The following is an 18,392-nucleotide window of genomic DNA, read 5'->3' as shown; positions in this document are numbered from 1 at the left end:
TCATCGTGTATACCGTGTCCTTCATACTGTAATATTTGGTGCTCCAATGGGGTCAATTTATGATCCCTCACTCTTTTTCATTTACATTCATTATTCGTTCGCTTTGGTGAAATAAACAAATCAATTATTTAAGCAGATGCGCCTCTTATCCTAAAAAAAAGGTTAAGATAAAATAAAAGGGTGAAAATAAAAGGGTGTAAGGGAGCCACGTTAACTTCTGAGCTCCAAATGGCTAAACAATGTCCCACACAAAACAATATCAGGAAGCTCTCTCTTTCATATTCTGATTTAGTTTTTTCTCTCTGGTACAATAGTATTTAAGGTTTTAAAACACAAGGTCGAGGTTTCCGGAAAAAAAATAATTAGATTTGTTCCTGATATGCAGCCTAGATGGCCAGATGTTTGAAAACAGCAAATTATCAAGTTAACGTGGTTACCTGTAAACGGAAGAGTCATTACTATAATTATATACTATGCCATGTCGTGAAAAAAACACAATCTGAACTTAATTCTTAGTATCTGACTGAAAATTTCATCCTCACTCATTACCAGATTTCGGCCAAATACTTTTTTTAAAGACAGTTCAAGATACATTATTCTTAAAATTCAATTGTTTTTTCATTTATTTTCATATAAAGCCTAACGTTTATGAAATGGTAAACCCAAGAGATAAGGAATACCAATTTATTTCGCAATTCTTAGAAAAGCTCAGAAATGATTTTGATGTAACATATATTTGGTAACATGTATTAATTCACATTAAAATTTTACTTTTTATAACATTATTGAAATAAGAAAGATGTTGCAAATGGTTTGTCACTAGTTTGATTAATGGCTTTTTAATTACATAATTACATAGCTGTTTACTTAAGTCGTCTATTTTTTTGCAAAACAGCTGTGAATATATCGCCATTGTTTTCAGTTTGATACAATAGAGATAATAGTTTTAACATTAAGTGTGTCACTTAAATATATGTTTATCAGTAACAGATGCGATAGCTTAATTACTTTACGTAACTTTCTTATAGTGATAAAAATTTTCTTTTTAAAGCACATTTGTATCACGGCTGGAATGAACATATCTTAATACGTTTGCACTCCGTTTCCTTCCATCATCTTTGTGCAATCTGTTCATATAAAAGCACCACGTGTGATTAAGATTGCTTATTCCAGGAAGTGTTCAGTTATTTCCATGAAAGAAAAATATTGATTAAGATGTTTTTGTAAGAGAAAACAATACGTTTGTAGAAGATCTTAAAAACCTACACAGCTGTTTAATCTTTATTAGATGAGGCATTTAGCCGAGTCTGATATAGCTTTCAAGGGGGTCATACCATGCGCGCGCATCACCTAAATTCTGATACCGCGAACACTTTATCAACCGGTATTTCGAACAAAAACGAGTCATGTAAAGCAATCAGAATAGATTTGAATTTAATTTCCTTTGCAAAGAAAATATCCTTACTTCTGGTTTTTGTATTCCAGATGCATTGACATAACTCTTCCGCGTTGAATGCGATTTTGATTCTAGATACTGCGTACGCCCGGCTTTGAAATGTTACAGAAATTGAGTAATTGTCGATAAAACTTTAAGTTTCAGACGGCTGGAAGTAAGTTTATTGTAGAATCTATTTCAAAAATATATTTTTAATCATCGTTCTTTTTCCTTTGTACGCAAAATGACTTAAAACGCACTTTTTACAGAAAATCGACATATGATACCGCGTACACTCTCAAAAATATCAAGATACTGCGTACACTTTCTCCGATTATGATTACATAAAGAAGGTTGCAGGGGCAACCTTAGAAAAAAATCTTGTGTGTCCTCTCGGAAATAATTGTTAAATAGTTTTCATCCTAGGAGAAAGGAGAAGATAAAATGTATAGACCGGAATTAAAATATTTCATACAATTTGTTTCAATTTTATCTAGTCAGGTAGCTACTTCTGAGAATTAACAACAAAAAGACGTTAATTAAAGAATCGTCATTCTTCTGACAGCAAGTATATAAACAAACGTATTACGAATAAAGAGGAAAAAAAGAAAGAAAATTCAGGTATAACATCATTCAGGTAACATAGTGACCATTACAATTACATATACAAGAACGTAATTACCATGTTATATGTTTTAAGACAATTAATTTGAAAACAAATGAAATAACACCACAACATCTCAACATTATCATATGAGTGTCCCTGACCCATTGACAAATGCATTAAATGCTAAATTGAATTGTACAAGTTAATAAAATAGTTTGAGACTAAAGCTAAAAAAAATTCAATTCAGTTTTTGTTTCAGTATAATTATTATTTTGGTTACTTTTTATGTTTTAGCACGGAATAGTTTTTTTACAAATGCAGTTAAAACAAAGTGGTCTTATTTTGCGTGGTGCTCTCAATAGTTTAGTCAATATTGTTTATGACTACAGTCTGTTTCTGTCAATTAGAATGAGCATGTTCAAACAATGTGTCTAATTACCTTCAAGTACTTCATTGTACTATAAAAAAAGATTGCTTTCAATCTGATGAGAGCAGGATATGATTCTGGAGAAATCTAAATTCAAAGATTAACGTCTTAGTTATAAAGATTTTTCATATGTTATATGGCCCTATATAAAAGGTTGTTTGTAATTATAAATATAACAAAAACCGCAAGATGAGGGTTATATTGCAAACAACCGTTTATGTACGGCCATATAACCCGTCAAGAATATCTATAGCGAATTTATAATTCTGCAAACTTTTCCTTTATTGGGAGAAAAAATATGATTTCTTTATGAATTAACATCAGCTGTGTATATGATTAGTTATACAGACTTTTGACAGGTCATAAAATAATGGTCCTTTATAAACGATGGTTTGTAAATATAAATATAACCAAAGCCGCCTGATGAGAATTGTATTGCATGTGTAACCAAGTGCTATTTTTAGTTAGCATGTGGTATTATCAGACCATCTAAGTCTCCTTGGGCTTCGAACATAGTACTGGTACGAAAGAAGAATGGCAAATTAAGACTCTGCGTAGATTATAGAATGCTTAATGAAAGAACAGTAAAAGACTCGTATGCATTACCTCGTATAGAAGAAGTATTTGATTGTCTTCATGGTTCAAAATATTTTTCTACAATAGATATGAAATCTGGCTACCATCAAGTTGAAGTAGAAGAAGAACATAAACCCAGAACATCATTCACTGCAGGTCCTCTTGGTTTTTTCGAATATAACAAAATGCCTTTTGGTTTGACAAATAGTCCTGCAACATACCAAAGACTGATGGAAGAGTGTCTTGGCGATTTGAATATGCGCATATGTGTCATTTATCTTGACGATCTCATCATCTTCAGTAAATCATTCGAAGAACATCTCGAAAGAATAGATCTGATATTCAGTCGATTAAAAGAATGCGCTTTAAAACTGGCTGCAGAGAAATGTTTTTTCTTCAAGAACAGAATAAATTTTCTAGGACATGTTGTTAGTGATGATGGAATTGGAACTGATCCAGATAAAATAGACAAAATAAAAAGTTCGCCAACACCCAAGACACCTGATGAACTTCATCCTTTCTTATCATTCGTTTCATCAAGGATTTCAGCAAAATTACTAGCCCACTTTCTGAATTAATTCCACATCCAACTTGCAAGAAAAGATCAAAGAAAATACTAAAAGAACGGACATTGACAGACAAAGAGCAAACTATCTTTGAAGAATTGAAAGTCAAGTTAACAAAACCTCCCATATTGGCATATCCAGACTTTCACAAACCCTTTGAACTACACACAGATGCTTCGACTCTTAGGCTTAGCGCGGTCGTTCATCAAGAACAGGACAACTACAAACGTGTCATCGCTTCTGCAAGCAGAGCTTTGTCGAAATCTGAAAGAAATCATTCAGCATACAAATTGGAATTTTTATGTTTGAAATGGGCAGTCACCGAAAAGTTTTCAAACTATTTGACAAATAATCTCTTCATTGTTCTTACTGACAATAATCCTCTCACATATGTCCTAACCTCAGCTAAACTTGACGCAACAGGAAAAAGATGGGAAGCTGCATTAGGTGAACTTGATTTTGACATCTACTATATAGCTGGAATTAAAAATACAGATGCAGATGCAATGAGTCGCTATCCTGACATTGAAACAACAGATGAAGATATGGCACAGATGGAAGACAATGTAGTGAAAGCTACACAATCACAACTCTATATTTCGAAACTTTACCAACAATGAACATTAATATTATAGAGGCAACAGAAAATACAGGTCAACCTATGGCTCAACGAGAGATATTAGAAGAAAACAGAGAGAAGATCCAGTCATAGATAGATAAGTGGAGAAAAGCTGTAATTGATCAACAAATACCTGACAAATATTATGCCAAAGAAGATCTTGCATTTAAAAGAAATTTCAAACATCTTAAACAAAAAGAGAAATATTATTTAGAGAAACTGAACAAAATAACAGACAAGAAGAACAATTGGTAGTTCCTGAATTCTACAAGACGATATTTTAAAGGGACTTTACAATGATGTTGGTCATCCCGGAAAACTTGTCAGGGAAAGATTCTTTTGGCCTGGAATGTCATCAGATGTAGACCAGTGGGTGGCAAAATGTGATAGATGTCTTAGAAGGAAGACAAATACAAATTCAAGAGCACTATTAATAAACGTGCATACCACATATCCGTTAGAACTTGTTTGTTTTGACTTTTTGTCTTTGGAACCATCTAAAGGAGGCCTTTGTAATGTACTTCTGGTAACTGATAATTTCACCAAATTCGCAATGGCAATACCTACCAAGATCCAGACAGCCAAGACAACTGCAGACGCTTTCTATAACAATTATATTATACACTATGGTATACCTACAAGACTACACTCTGACCAGGGTGCCTTTTTTGAATCTGAACTAATCAAAGAACTTTGTATTCTGACCAACATGAAAAAAATCCCATAAATCTGTGTATCACCCACAATCCAATTCTGTTCCGGAAAGATTTAACCGAACATTACTTGATATGCTAGGGACCTTAGAAAATTCACAAAAATCAGATTGGAAAAAGTACATAAAGTCCTTGGTATTTGCATATAACTGAACACCACATGAGTCAACTGAAATATCACCATATGATTTATTATTTGGAAGAAGTCTTAGACTACCAATTGACACAATGTTTGAAAATACCAGAGAACAGACGACTATAAATAAGAATGCAAAAGAATACATAGATGATTTAAAAGAGATAATTGAGCAAACAAGACAAATAGTACAACAACACACTGAGAAAGCTAAGAACAAACAAAAGCAACAATATGATAAGAAGATAAGAGGTGCAAAAATAGAAATAGGAGATAAAATTTTAGTTAAGATATTGGCTCATGGTGAAGGAAAGCATAAGTTATCTGACAGTATATAAAGTAATAGATCAGCCAAGACAAGACATACCTGTTTTTTTTTCAAGTTAAATCTCCAGATTGCACAGTTTCGACCTTACAAATCATTTACATCCAGTGAACTACTTGGATGATGAGGAAGATATTGAAGAGGATATTGAAATTATCAGTGAAGATAAAGAAATAGAAAAAAGAATGGATGCATCCAAAAGAGATAGTGACGTCACAAGCGAAGAATCTGAAGATGATGACAATGTATATTATCTTATCCCAGAGACAAGAGCATATGGGGACGCCCATAAATCAAAAGTCGACATATCAGAAGAGAAAGTTGAAGAAGCAAACAGTACTTTAGTTGATAAAGATAGAAGAATGGTGATATAGACCTTCAAGAAGTATCTGTAGAAACAGAGAGACCAGATAATAGAGAGACAGAGCAGAATAAAGAGGCAAAGGCTACTTCTCAGATCATACATGTGAAGACAGAAAGCTCAGAACAACAAATAGAAAGAGATGAAGAGGATATACTTGAAGAACACGGAAATTTAGGGCACATAGACAAAACAACTGAAACATTGAAAGATAGACATGAAGATGCATTGACATACAGAACAGACACAATAGAAGAAGAATATTGACATACTGATATAGGAAGAAGAGAAGTAGAAAATGAGAATGAAAGTGTTGAACATAAAGAAGAAACAATATAACAGAAACTTAAGAGATAGAAGTAAAAGACAATTAGAGGAAAGATTGATAGATATCAGATAGACAGATAGATATCAATAATACTGTAGAAGTAACAGATACTGATACAGACATAACATTAGAAGAAACAGACACACAGACACAAGCAAAACAAATTAAGAGAAACACTGGCAGAAAAAGACTTTTACCACCAGATCCACCAAGAAGATCTGATAGAGCAAGGAACCCAACAAAACGCTATGAAGATTCTCAAATGTACGGAATTATAATACAAGCACTACACCATATGATTCTCGATTCAAAGCTTTGGAGACATGAATAAGATCAGGGGTACTTCAAACCATGGACATTGAAACAGCAAGAAAATTAGTTACATCTCTAATGTCGTGATAAATCTTATAAAATTTAAACTGCTTTTAAGGTTTGATAATGATAATATAATAAAGACCTAAATCATACCGAACTTAATATAAAACCTTTGATATTATTATTTTAAAAATATAGTATTAATGTTCTTATGAGATATATCATTATGACATTTAAAAACAGCACGCCTCCAGATTCATGCTAATTTTCATAAAAAAAATGAAAATGTATTTGAATGTATAAAATTGTGAAATAACCAAATGGAAGCCATTTACACATTATCAATGGCACTCACAAGCCATGTTAACTACCAAAAAGTGGTCAAAATATGCATAAAAAGCCCTTACTGCGTTAGTAACGCAGTAGAAATATATTTGTATATACTAAAAACTCAGTCATTAACCGCATTTTATTGAAATAGTTTGACTCATCTGGAGGCATGCAGCTTTAAATGGGGACATTTTATTTTAAGCAGGGGGAGAAAGTCGAATGTTAATTAAAGTACATTGTATCAAGTACATATGACTTTAAGTACATTATTCTTTATGTACGTTGTCCGTCAAGTACAGTGTCCGTTAAATGCATTGTCTGCAATGTAAAATTGTCTAAAGGAAGTTAAAAGTTAAAGTATGTTATTTTTTAATGTACACTGTTCTTTAAGAAGATTGTTCATTAAGTACATTGTCTTTAAAATACAAACAATTTTTTTAATAAAGGGAGTTGATCATATTGAGAATCATATTGTGTTTGATATATTCACAATACATGTTTATTGTATTTAGTTATTAATCTATGACTATCATAGATTTTAGTAATCTAGTTGAAGTTGAGATACTGTGACGAGACAATGACGAGACGTCATTTAAGATGGGCGGAAATGTGTAACCAAGTGGTATTTTTAAGGTTTTTGCTATTTTCCAAGAAAAGTACCTCTGTCGGCCTTGTGTGATTTTAATTTAAACTTTGTGTGATTATGTCACCTTGCCCAAATTTGCTATTAGCTCATCCATAACATTTCCCTCTAAAAGTAAGGGTCACCTGAGGTCATTCTTTGTGTAATCAGAAGTTGATGGTCATGGTGACATGAATATATGTTTTTCGGACTTAAAAATTATTATTTAAATATTAAGGTTTGAGGAATTTGGTATTGGTATGTTTTATATCTTTGTTCTTAAAAGTTTTTTTGTCAACTAAATGAAGACTTATTTTAATTAATACAGTTGTGGATTTGAAAAAAGCTATTTTGATAAATTAATAATATTCTTGAGTGTTAGAATTCAAGATGGCAGCTTACTTTCTTGTCTTACAATTATTTCAAAAAATCACTGTTTCTATTTTTATTGCACTGATGTTTGTAAATTACAGTTTACAGCATAATTAACAGGACAATGAGACAGGTGTGAGACAGGTGTGATATAGAAGGAGTTTGATCCACAATCGGTATGTTATATTATGTTTATATATAATTGGTTATATATTTTGTAAATTCATGAATGTTTTTAATGAAATGATACATTGCATATTATTTTATAAATAAATGGTTAAGTGGTCACTAGATGCAAGTTCAATAGGATGTTTACGTATTCAGTTATGTATTTTGTGTATGAATGATCATATTTAGAAAAGGTACATTCTTAGAATATTCATATGGACTGATCTGTTAATATAATGGACTTGTTTTATTTAAAGATAATATGTATATGCTTGTATCATATATTTCATGAATATATGGAATGCTTAATGTGTATATTTTCAGGGCTCGTTGATATGTGAAATATGCTATACTAGTTCTATGATATTTGTGTGCTACGAAATGTTGATCTGATGGACTGTATATAATATATTAGTGTCTACTGCAAATTAAACAAGAACCAGCAACCCTCAAGTTTTGTTTTGAATTAAACCATAGCGAAAAGACAACTGGGTCACACAAACAACCGTTTATATAAGGCCAAATTATCTGTCAGGAATAGTTATAACGAATGTCTAATACTGCAAACTTCCTTTTTTGGACAAAAATTAAGATTTTCTTTATAAATTGACAGCAGCCGTATACATGATTAGCTAAAAAGATTTTGACAGGTAATATGGCCCTATATTAACGACTGTTTGGAATATAACCAAGCCACCAGGCTTTAAAAAGTTCTCGAATTTATTGATAATTATTGCATAATTATCTTACTATAAATAGTACTAAAATGCATTGAAAGTGCATTGATGCTGCCTCAAAATTGTCAATATTAGCCGGTATTGAACAAGTGTGGCAATATTTGATATCAACTCACTTCCTACTAAGCCTAAAATCCATATAAAGGTAACTTTTGGTCATTTTGCACCTGCATTTTAGCAATGGCAGACCGTCTTTACGTGAAATTTATTAGACATTAGCAATGACTGTCGAGCGGGTATTACAGTTTCATACTGAATAGTGGATTTTGATGAGATTATATGATACAGGGCAGCAATGAAATAAAATGGTTTTGATACAAGGCAAGTGTTCATTAAGACGATACTATCATACTTAGACGGCATTGGCCTTCGGGCCAATATTTTACTAAATGTGTCGATATCTTTCTTAAGGCACACTACCCTGTAAAAACCTTTAATTAATGTCATCAAAATATTTTTTTTAGATATCATATCGATCTCCCTGATCGCATTTTCTTGAAGCATGTGTTTAAAGATTTTTATCGTCAATGTTGTTAGTTCTACCCTGCTCCAGACGAAGTTCAGCCGTTATCTTATAAGCACACACTTTAACGTCATCCTCATTGATACGCTTAAACTTTATTTCATTCTTAGTGTGATTTTCAATCAAATTTCTGTATTTGTCCGTAGAAACAGTAGAACAGTAATTACACTGAAACTGTATTGTTGAATCTAAAATATTTGAATAGTTATATATCATAAACAGTACATAATCAGCAAAATAAAATGGCATAATCGATAAACAGACGTAAATAATAGACAAAAATTTCGATTTTCCCATCTCATTCTGTTTTGCAATACTCTATACACTAAAGTTGAGCTAATGTGCAATACCCGGTGCACTAAAATCAATAATTTGTACACTTTCTTGCATCTTTTTTGGCCTTCATATTTTTTGTACTTTCATACTTTTTGGCTGAAATTTGGACTAAGCATATATGGATTATGAATAAAAAAAAGGCTCGAATCATTTTTTTTTTATCTTGGTAATATAATTATTTCTAACAATTCTACAGTATCGCGGGCATTTTTCCTAATGAGAAGCTGATCGTTTATGGGTAGATTTACCAATTTTAGTAAAACCTGTTACACTTTAATGTCTTTTATAGCTACAAAAATACATCTAGATGTTTGAAATCCGTTGAGATAAATAAAATAGCTATTTGTTTGGAAAATATCGTCCCTGAGCTTACCTTCGTTCCCCGTTCAAAGTGAAACTCCCCATAATATCGAGCCACCAATTGAACAAAGAAAATGTAAATTTTGCATTGTACTAGATGATGAATTTCATTTCATTATTGAGTGAACACTTTACGCTAATCTCAGGCGTCAGTATATAAATAGAAATTACTAGGTTCATCCAAATTATATTAAATTTGTAGAGTTGATTAATACCACAAATGAGCCGTGTCACGACAAAACCAACATAGTGGGTTTGCGACCAGCATGGATCCAGACCAGCCTGCGCATCCGCGCAGTCTGATCAGGATCCATGCTGTTCGCTTACAAACCCTATAACAAGTAGAGAAACTGAAAGCGAACAGCATGGATCCTGATCAGACTGCGCGGATGCGCAGGCTGATCTGGATCCATGCTGGTCGCAAACCCATTATGTTGGCTTTGTCATGACACGGCTCAAATGTAGTCGACATAAAGAAGTTAGCAGCTTATATTTACTATGCATTTGAAAAAAGAACATTGCTGCTATCAACAATTTAGTTATATGTTTAAATGTTAAAACAAATGCACACATGTGGTTATAATATTAAACTAACTATGTTTACATGTTTTCTATAAATGGATGCTTTGTCTCTCCCTACATGTATGTTAGTATAGAAATGAAATGTAGAAATAAATCTGTCATTGATATTTGATTACCTACAACAAGTTTTAACAAGTTTAAAAAAAATCTACACAGGTTAAGATGTAAAGTGAACTTTGATATCAGCTAACCTAGATTTAGTCTTACTGTCTTGTCCTTTAAAGTACAGTCATGAAATTTAGGCTGTGTGAAACATGACCTTCACCTACATGTATATCCAGTACAATATTGTTAACACCTACTCGTATATAATTACATTTTGTTTTCAACATTGTATGTTATATTGCTGCATGTACATGGGCCGTAAATGGCTTACTACTTAATAAAAGTTATATATATATATATCACTCCAACACCCAAATAACATAGAATATAAACGTCACGTTTATCCAATGAAAATCGACGTTACAACAAAGACGTCAAGTCAAAATATATGCAGGCCCGTGCATTATCATTTTTACGGAGACGGGTATGTGATAAAGTAAACAATGCACAGTTCTACGTTCAAATATTTTATTATCAATCACTCAGATTCTGTAGTTTGCTTGAAAAAAAAATAGAAATAAAATGAACACAAAATTTTATAAACATTTCAATATTTTCTATTCTCAAAATAAGTGTGGTGAACTCAGTACCGTGTCATTTTATAGCACAGATCAATCAAAATCAAGATATGTTTCCCAAATTAAGTTTATTTTCTCACCTTACTTTATACAAGATTCTAGCCATAAGAGTTTTAACAACTTGTTTACCTAAGAGCATAAAAGCCTTAGTACGATACGAATTTTCCATAGAAACGTATGTTGTACTTCGTCCATGCGCATTCTGCGTAGGGCAAAGCGCAATAAAAAAAGAATATAAAATATCAATATTCAACAACTTTATGTAATGTGAAAGATTAGTCATTAGTTAAGAATAGATTATTTTGATAGATAACCGTTATAGGTGTACGAAGGTTTTAAAGCACTGAACTTCTAAATCAGAGGTCGATGGCAAAATTCACATTCTATTAATTTTCCTCAATGACATTCCAACTTGTGTTCAGAGGTAAGACGCTTAGTAAATATCAAGTAATCACTTTTGTTAGGATTACGTTGCCGATTTCGTCCTTCGTGCTGTCTGGAGAAGAATTCGCCACATAATTGGCATTCATTTATTTTTTATAAAAGATATAAATTTGACCATAAAAAGTTATTTTAAAATGCAGCGTAAAAATCTTTTTATCAGGACAGATTGAACATTACATAAATGAATAAACAAATTATAAAAATATTGAACTCAAACCTTTTTAAGGATGTACAATAAATAACATATAGCTGTGTTCGCAGTTTCTTGAATTTTTAGAGTGTACGCAGTATAATCATGCGTATTTTCTTTAAATTGTACGTTTTAAGAAATGTTCGTACACAGGAAAAAGAACAAAGATTGTGATTATGTTTTTGAAATAAACTAGCTTCCAGTCGTCTTAAACTTTAAGTTTAACAGACAATTTCTCAATTTCTGGAACATTTCAACGCCCGTTGTACGCAGTATCCAGAATCAAAATAACATTCAACGCGAAATACTGACGAGAAAGGGAAGAGTTGTGTCAAGGCATTTGGAATACAAAAACTAGAAGTAAGGACATCTTCTTTGAAAAAAAAAATTAATTTCACATCTATTTTGATTGTTTTACATGACTCGTTTTTGTTCAAAATACCGGTTGATAAAGTTTTCGCGGTATCAGAATTTTGGTGATGCCCACGCATGGTATGGCCCTTTTGAGCTTTGTAGCAGTGTACGAGTCTAATAGAATCAGTATTGTTCTCAACCATGTTTAATGACCTCTTTATTTCACGCAATCATTTTTGATATTTTGACTTCAATTACGATAGGTATTTGATATGGATTATGAACTCTCATCAATGAAAACAAGCTCGACTGGGTGCGCTAGACTTGGTACGATATGGATTTGATATGAAAACGAGACTAAATGGGATGTGATATAGATAAATATGAACCTTTCGGAGTATGAAAATGAACACCAGACTAAATTGATCAGATTGGATCTAATAATGATTTCTTTTTAAACATCACGCGGTTCTGATGCTGAAAGTGCATTGGTTCTATTTCAAAAGGTGTGAATATATTCCTTTATCAGACACATTGAAATAAATTCATATCACATTTGATATGCTCGACCATCCTTAGTGCTTGATAGTAAAAGAGTCTTGATAATTTAAAAAATAAGAAGTAAACATAAGGGCCAAATTTTTCTTTAAATCCATGTTACAGTTAAAGGCCTTGGAGAGAGTTCCATTATGCTCTCAAAGAAGTGTATAAAATTTCAAAGCCAGATGACAATGGAATATGAAAATATCTGAGGTGGTTTGCAAACTTTAACGTAAATTCTGGGTCGAAAAAGGGGCATTATTCTATCAAAATGCTTTAGATAGTTACCTCTTCTTGTCTACAGATTGGGGTCATGATTGTAAACAATTGTGCAAAGTTTTAAAAGCATATGTCAATGGACTTGGTTAAATATTTGAGGTGATAAAAAAATTTTTACATTAATTCTAAGACGAGAAAAGGACATTATTTTGTCAAAATGCTTGATATAGTTATCTTCTCCTGTGTACACATTGCGGGCATGATGGTGAACAAGTGTACAATGTTCCAAAGTCATATGTCAATGGACTTTAAAAATATTTGAGGTGTTACAAAAACTTTAACGTAAATTCTAAGTCGAAATAGGGGCAAAGTTTGTCAAAATTCTTGATAGAGTGACCTCTTCCTGTTTACAGGTTTGGGTCATGAAGGTGAACAAGTGTGCAAAGTTTCACAGGTTTTGGTCATGAAGGTGAACAAGTGTGCAACGTTTCAAAGCCATATGCCAATGGACTTTGAAAATATTTGAGATGTAAGTAACACAAACTTTAACACAAGTGGTTACGCCGATGCCGACACCGACGCCGACGCTCGGGTGTCTATGATAGCTTTACTTATTCTTATCGAATAGTCGAGCTAAAAAGCATGCCAATGTTCTTAAATCCCTGTAAAATGTTTTGTTCTGTACAGTCTTTTACCTCCTTTGACAATTTTTTTAGTAACAATAGATATGCGGAATACATGCCAGCTTATAATCAATAGATGGTAATGACATATAAACATCAGTTTAAATTTGTATTAATATCTAAACATTTCGATAGTCCTTAAAGGCAGAACTATATAGTATTAGTGATTGTAAGTAAAGTAAGTCCTATATCTATTTCACTATTCTTGACTGTATCAGCATACTTTTCTTTGATATGACTAGCGCCAAGTCACATAACTGTTAGAAAGATGTGTATTCGTCCATTAGAATGAGTGTTTTATAAGACCAAATATAAATATATAATAAACTCATATTATCTTTATAAGTGTTACGTCAACATCAAAAGTGACCAATGCTATTTACTTTAACTTTAACTTTGGTCTAACAAGAATTTTAAATGTGCAAATAAACGATATTAATAAAATTTAAAATATGAGTCTTTGCTTGAAAGTGAGCGCATCCATATAGTATTCAAATAGATGGCCAGTCCTTTATGTTTATTTATGTATTTCCTCGTATTCTTATCTATTGATATCTGCCTCAAATTGTATAGCTGATTGTTGAGGGTTGCCAATTTGTGCTCTTTAAAGGCATATAAAACCTTAGTTCTAATGAATATTGTTTGGTTTTTGGGGGTTTTTTTCACAGAAAGGATAAACGTATGTTTGTTGACTTTTGTCATTATTGCCTTTGTATGTCTCAGAAATAAATATTTTTTCTTTTGACGAAAAGACAAACGTGTGTTTTCATAATGCTGTTTAATTATTGTGTTTATAACATGTAAGACGGGTATCAACTAAAAAAAATTCTCTGAATAACACAGGATGTGATAAAAGTTGTAAAATGTTAACAAATTCAGAATGTGATAAAAGTAGTTAAATGTTAACAAACTGAACTTTGGCATCAATAGAAAATGCAAAATCACAATGACATCTTTATTTTATTAATTAGCTAAATGCTTAAGAAATGGCTCAGCCATATGATCATTGTGTAACTTTTTAGAAACTGTAACAGGACACTTACAACGAAAGACTTTTGAAAAATAAAAATATTAGCATTTGTGACGCTTAAAGTGTCTTAACAATGTGATATTGAATTAATTTCTAGACTTCACATTCACTTCTATTTGAATTATCCAATTATGTCCTATGAGGTAGACCATCCAAATATAACTGAATAACAAAATGGATACATTAGTTCTGCCCATTGTGACGCTTAAGTGGTTCTTAAACAATGTGATATTGAATTAAATTTCTAGACTTCACATTACTTCTCTTTGGAATTATCCAATTACGTCCTAGGAGGTATGCATCCAATATTAAACAAGTAACAATGCATACAATTATCTCTGCCCATTTTCAGCGCACTTTTATTTTTAGAAATAATGTATTAAATATATTCTAAAATATAGATTAAATACAAACCATTAATTCTCATTAAAAGTTTATATTTCACTATGATTTTGTTAAATATTAATCAAAACATTTTAGTCGTTCTTTATTTTTCCAAAAATATAAGCAATCGTGAGACACTGAAAAATGGGTATAGCGTGACTAAAATAATGAAAATACATTTGGCAACACACATATAAATGTAGCTGAATTTTCAGCAATTTTTTTAACAATATCTGTGTAACGCTAATACAACTTACGAAACGTTTCTACCATTTAGTGCTTTTGAAGAATTTAGACATTATTTCAAACGATGAACAAAGCAAAATGTCTAAAGATAGATATCAGTTATAAATTATTGTTTAAAGAAAATTACCGTAGTTTTTACAAAATTATTTTATGGCGCAGATGAAGTATTTTTTCTAACATCAGTACTTGCATATTTAGATATATGAATCTAAAGACCAACAGTTACTGATAACACATTATATGCCATAGCTAACTGTCAAAGCAGTTTATATAAAAACCTATATTAGACTTTTGGTAGTTAAATGAAAAAGTATATTCCAACTAGCTCCAATTTAGCAAAGAAACGAGTTATTCTCAAAATCATCTATAATAAATAAAATATTCCAGCGGTTTGTAAATAATCATGATTTCATTTGATAAACATCTTTTATAACAAAAGCTAACTATACAACAACATGCCAATAATGTGCCAATATTTACAAAATGGATCTCGGTGATAACGATACTTTCTGCTCTAAAATTTATTTTTAATGCTAAATCGAGAAAATTCGTTTAGATATTATTGAAATAGTATGGGCATGATATAAATTTAGAAAGGTTAAAAATAGGAACGGGCTACATTACAATCATGATACATTCGAATTACAGTTTTTTTGTCAATGCGATGGTAAAATGCGTTTAGCAGATTTCAGGAATATCTGGAAAAACACATTTTGAACATCGATCGTTTACTTCACACAACCTCTTCTTCAATGTACATGCATGTTTTCTTTTTCTGGGCATGCAATATTAATGTTCTTTTTGATCATTTATCTGTCAATATGTCATTCCCTTTAAACGATTTAGAGTTTCAATAGATACGTATTTTTATTTTCCCTAATAATACTTTTTTTACTTTCATTGGTTTTACTTTCATTGGAATAAAATAACAAAAAGGACCAAGCAAAAAAGACCTGAAAACATTAATCGAAAGCAGAATAAACACTTTTATTGATGACCAGAAGACCTGTATCATGAAATAATATTTATACGTTGTGGTATTAAATTATCATATGGTTATAGTTCAAATAAATTTATTTTTAGTGTTGTTAACTCGATAGCATGGCTTAATTAAAAGCGACTTTTAATTGACATCACTTTACTTTTAGAGATGTCTCATGCTTTAATGTATAAAATCTCCGGATGATTACATTTACAAACGTATTTCTCTGCAATGTGTTTCATTATTTTGCCAGTCAACACTTCTCTTCACTGATTTAATTGTCTTTGTGCTATTTAATCTGGGTTCTGTTAATTTTCTAAGTATTACACTATACCATAGATCATTAAACGCAATACTATACTATCTATGGCGGTCTCTGTGAATCAAAATATCTTTTGTATCTTTGGCGGTCTCTGTGAATCGAAATATCTTTTTATCTTTGGCGGTCTCTGTGAATCGAAAAAAGAAAATTCAACCTCAGATTTAATTTGTAGTGTCATATTTACATTGTTCCTATTGCTCCAGTGCATGTAGTTCATTCAAGCAAAACTGTATATTTAATATAATGTTTTTTGAACAAAATATTTTAGGCATTTACCTTAACTTAACTTAATCATATCAATTTTTTCTGATGATAAAAGAGCAAAAGGAACGCCACAATTGTACAAATTTTTATATTCAACAAATGAAAAAAAGCTTATAATTATCATGAACTTCGACAAAATATATGCTGTATTAATTGTTATAAAGAAATCACAAACGGAATAGTTAATGTTTATCGGACTTACACGTGCAAAGTGAAAGTGCAAATAGAGTTAAATACATTGGTCAAACATGCCATTAAATCCTATACAATATCTACAATTATCTGTTTATATTAACAATATCAACATCAATATTGATGGCTTAATCAAATATGAAATTCTAATTCAAAAAGGATGACGACAACCGTATACTGACGTACAAGCTATTGTAAAATCAGAAGGGACGTAGAATATTAAAAAAAATATAGTGCGAATTAGACTACTTCCTCGACTACTTACTGTATCAAAAAAAGCTGCCTGTTACTTATTCCTTTTAATCCGTAATTTCATTCCGATAGAAATGGAATAAGCAAGGGAACAACAATTAATCAAAAGATCCTTTTATCTTTTTATGTATTCTTTTTTTTCTTTTCATAGTGTCATAAAATAAAGAGTATTGAATTTATCTTTAATTCAAATCAATCAATATAATGTATTATATGATATTTTTCACCGTTTGTAAAATGGGGAGTGATATCCTCATAGGTACAAAACGCATTCCTACAGGCACCAAAATAACGACATTTAAAACATGCATCTTAACTTTCATAGGAATTTGAAAATTGGTTGATTTTGCAACGGTGTTTTCACTAGAAAATCCAGTCTGATATGCAAGTTAAAATTGTTAATAAATTTATACAACAATACTGGGACAATACTGACATATACTTATATATAATGATGTAGCTCCATCGTTCATGTTTCACTAACGCAAACGTACTCTACGCAAAATAGTGCAGCCAAATAAATAATTGGCTATTCACTGTTGGAGATAGTTAATAATACCAAATCAAAACAGGTGATTATACATTATTTAATAAGAAGTATGGAACCACCTTGTAAGAAAAGGATAGAATAAAAGAAAAAAATTACAACAAAAATAACATTGTAAGCACAACAATACGAATTGTACAACACTAAAACTTGGTATCTTCGTTACTTTTTTGTCTATTTTTCGTTGTCTCGGATGGTACAGTTTTTCCTTGAGGGTTGCCAATCTCTTTCTTACAGTTTAAAATGTTCATGAATGCATCTCTGAACTTCTTATTTGCTACACCATTTATAATCCAATTAGTTCCCGAGGGAAGACATCCAAATATAACTGAATAACTGCGGATACATGTCAAATTATGATCATCCTGTCCATGCCGCATGATTTCTATTAGGAAAGAGGTGATGATATATGGAGACCAACATATTAAATACAAACCATTTATACGGATAAGCAGTTTATACTTCATTATGCTTTTGTTAAATCTTAATCTAGACATGTTATTCGTTTTCAACTTCCATATAGCAATAATGCATAAAATTGTACTTATGATAAATTGAAAAAGGATAAAGCATGACGTAGATAATGAAAAATTAGATGGCAACAAATCTGCATACAAACATG

This window comes from Ruditapes philippinarum, unplaced genomic scaffold (assembly GCF_026571515.1).
Source record: "Ruditapes philippinarum isolate M1 unplaced genomic scaffold, ASM2657151v2 ctg3188_1_1_1_1, whole genome shotgun sequence".
Taxonomy (NCBI): Eukaryota; Metazoa; Mollusca; class Bivalvia; order Venerida; family Veneridae; genus Ruditapes; species Ruditapes philippinarum.
This window is presented reverse-complemented; position numbering follows the sequence as displayed.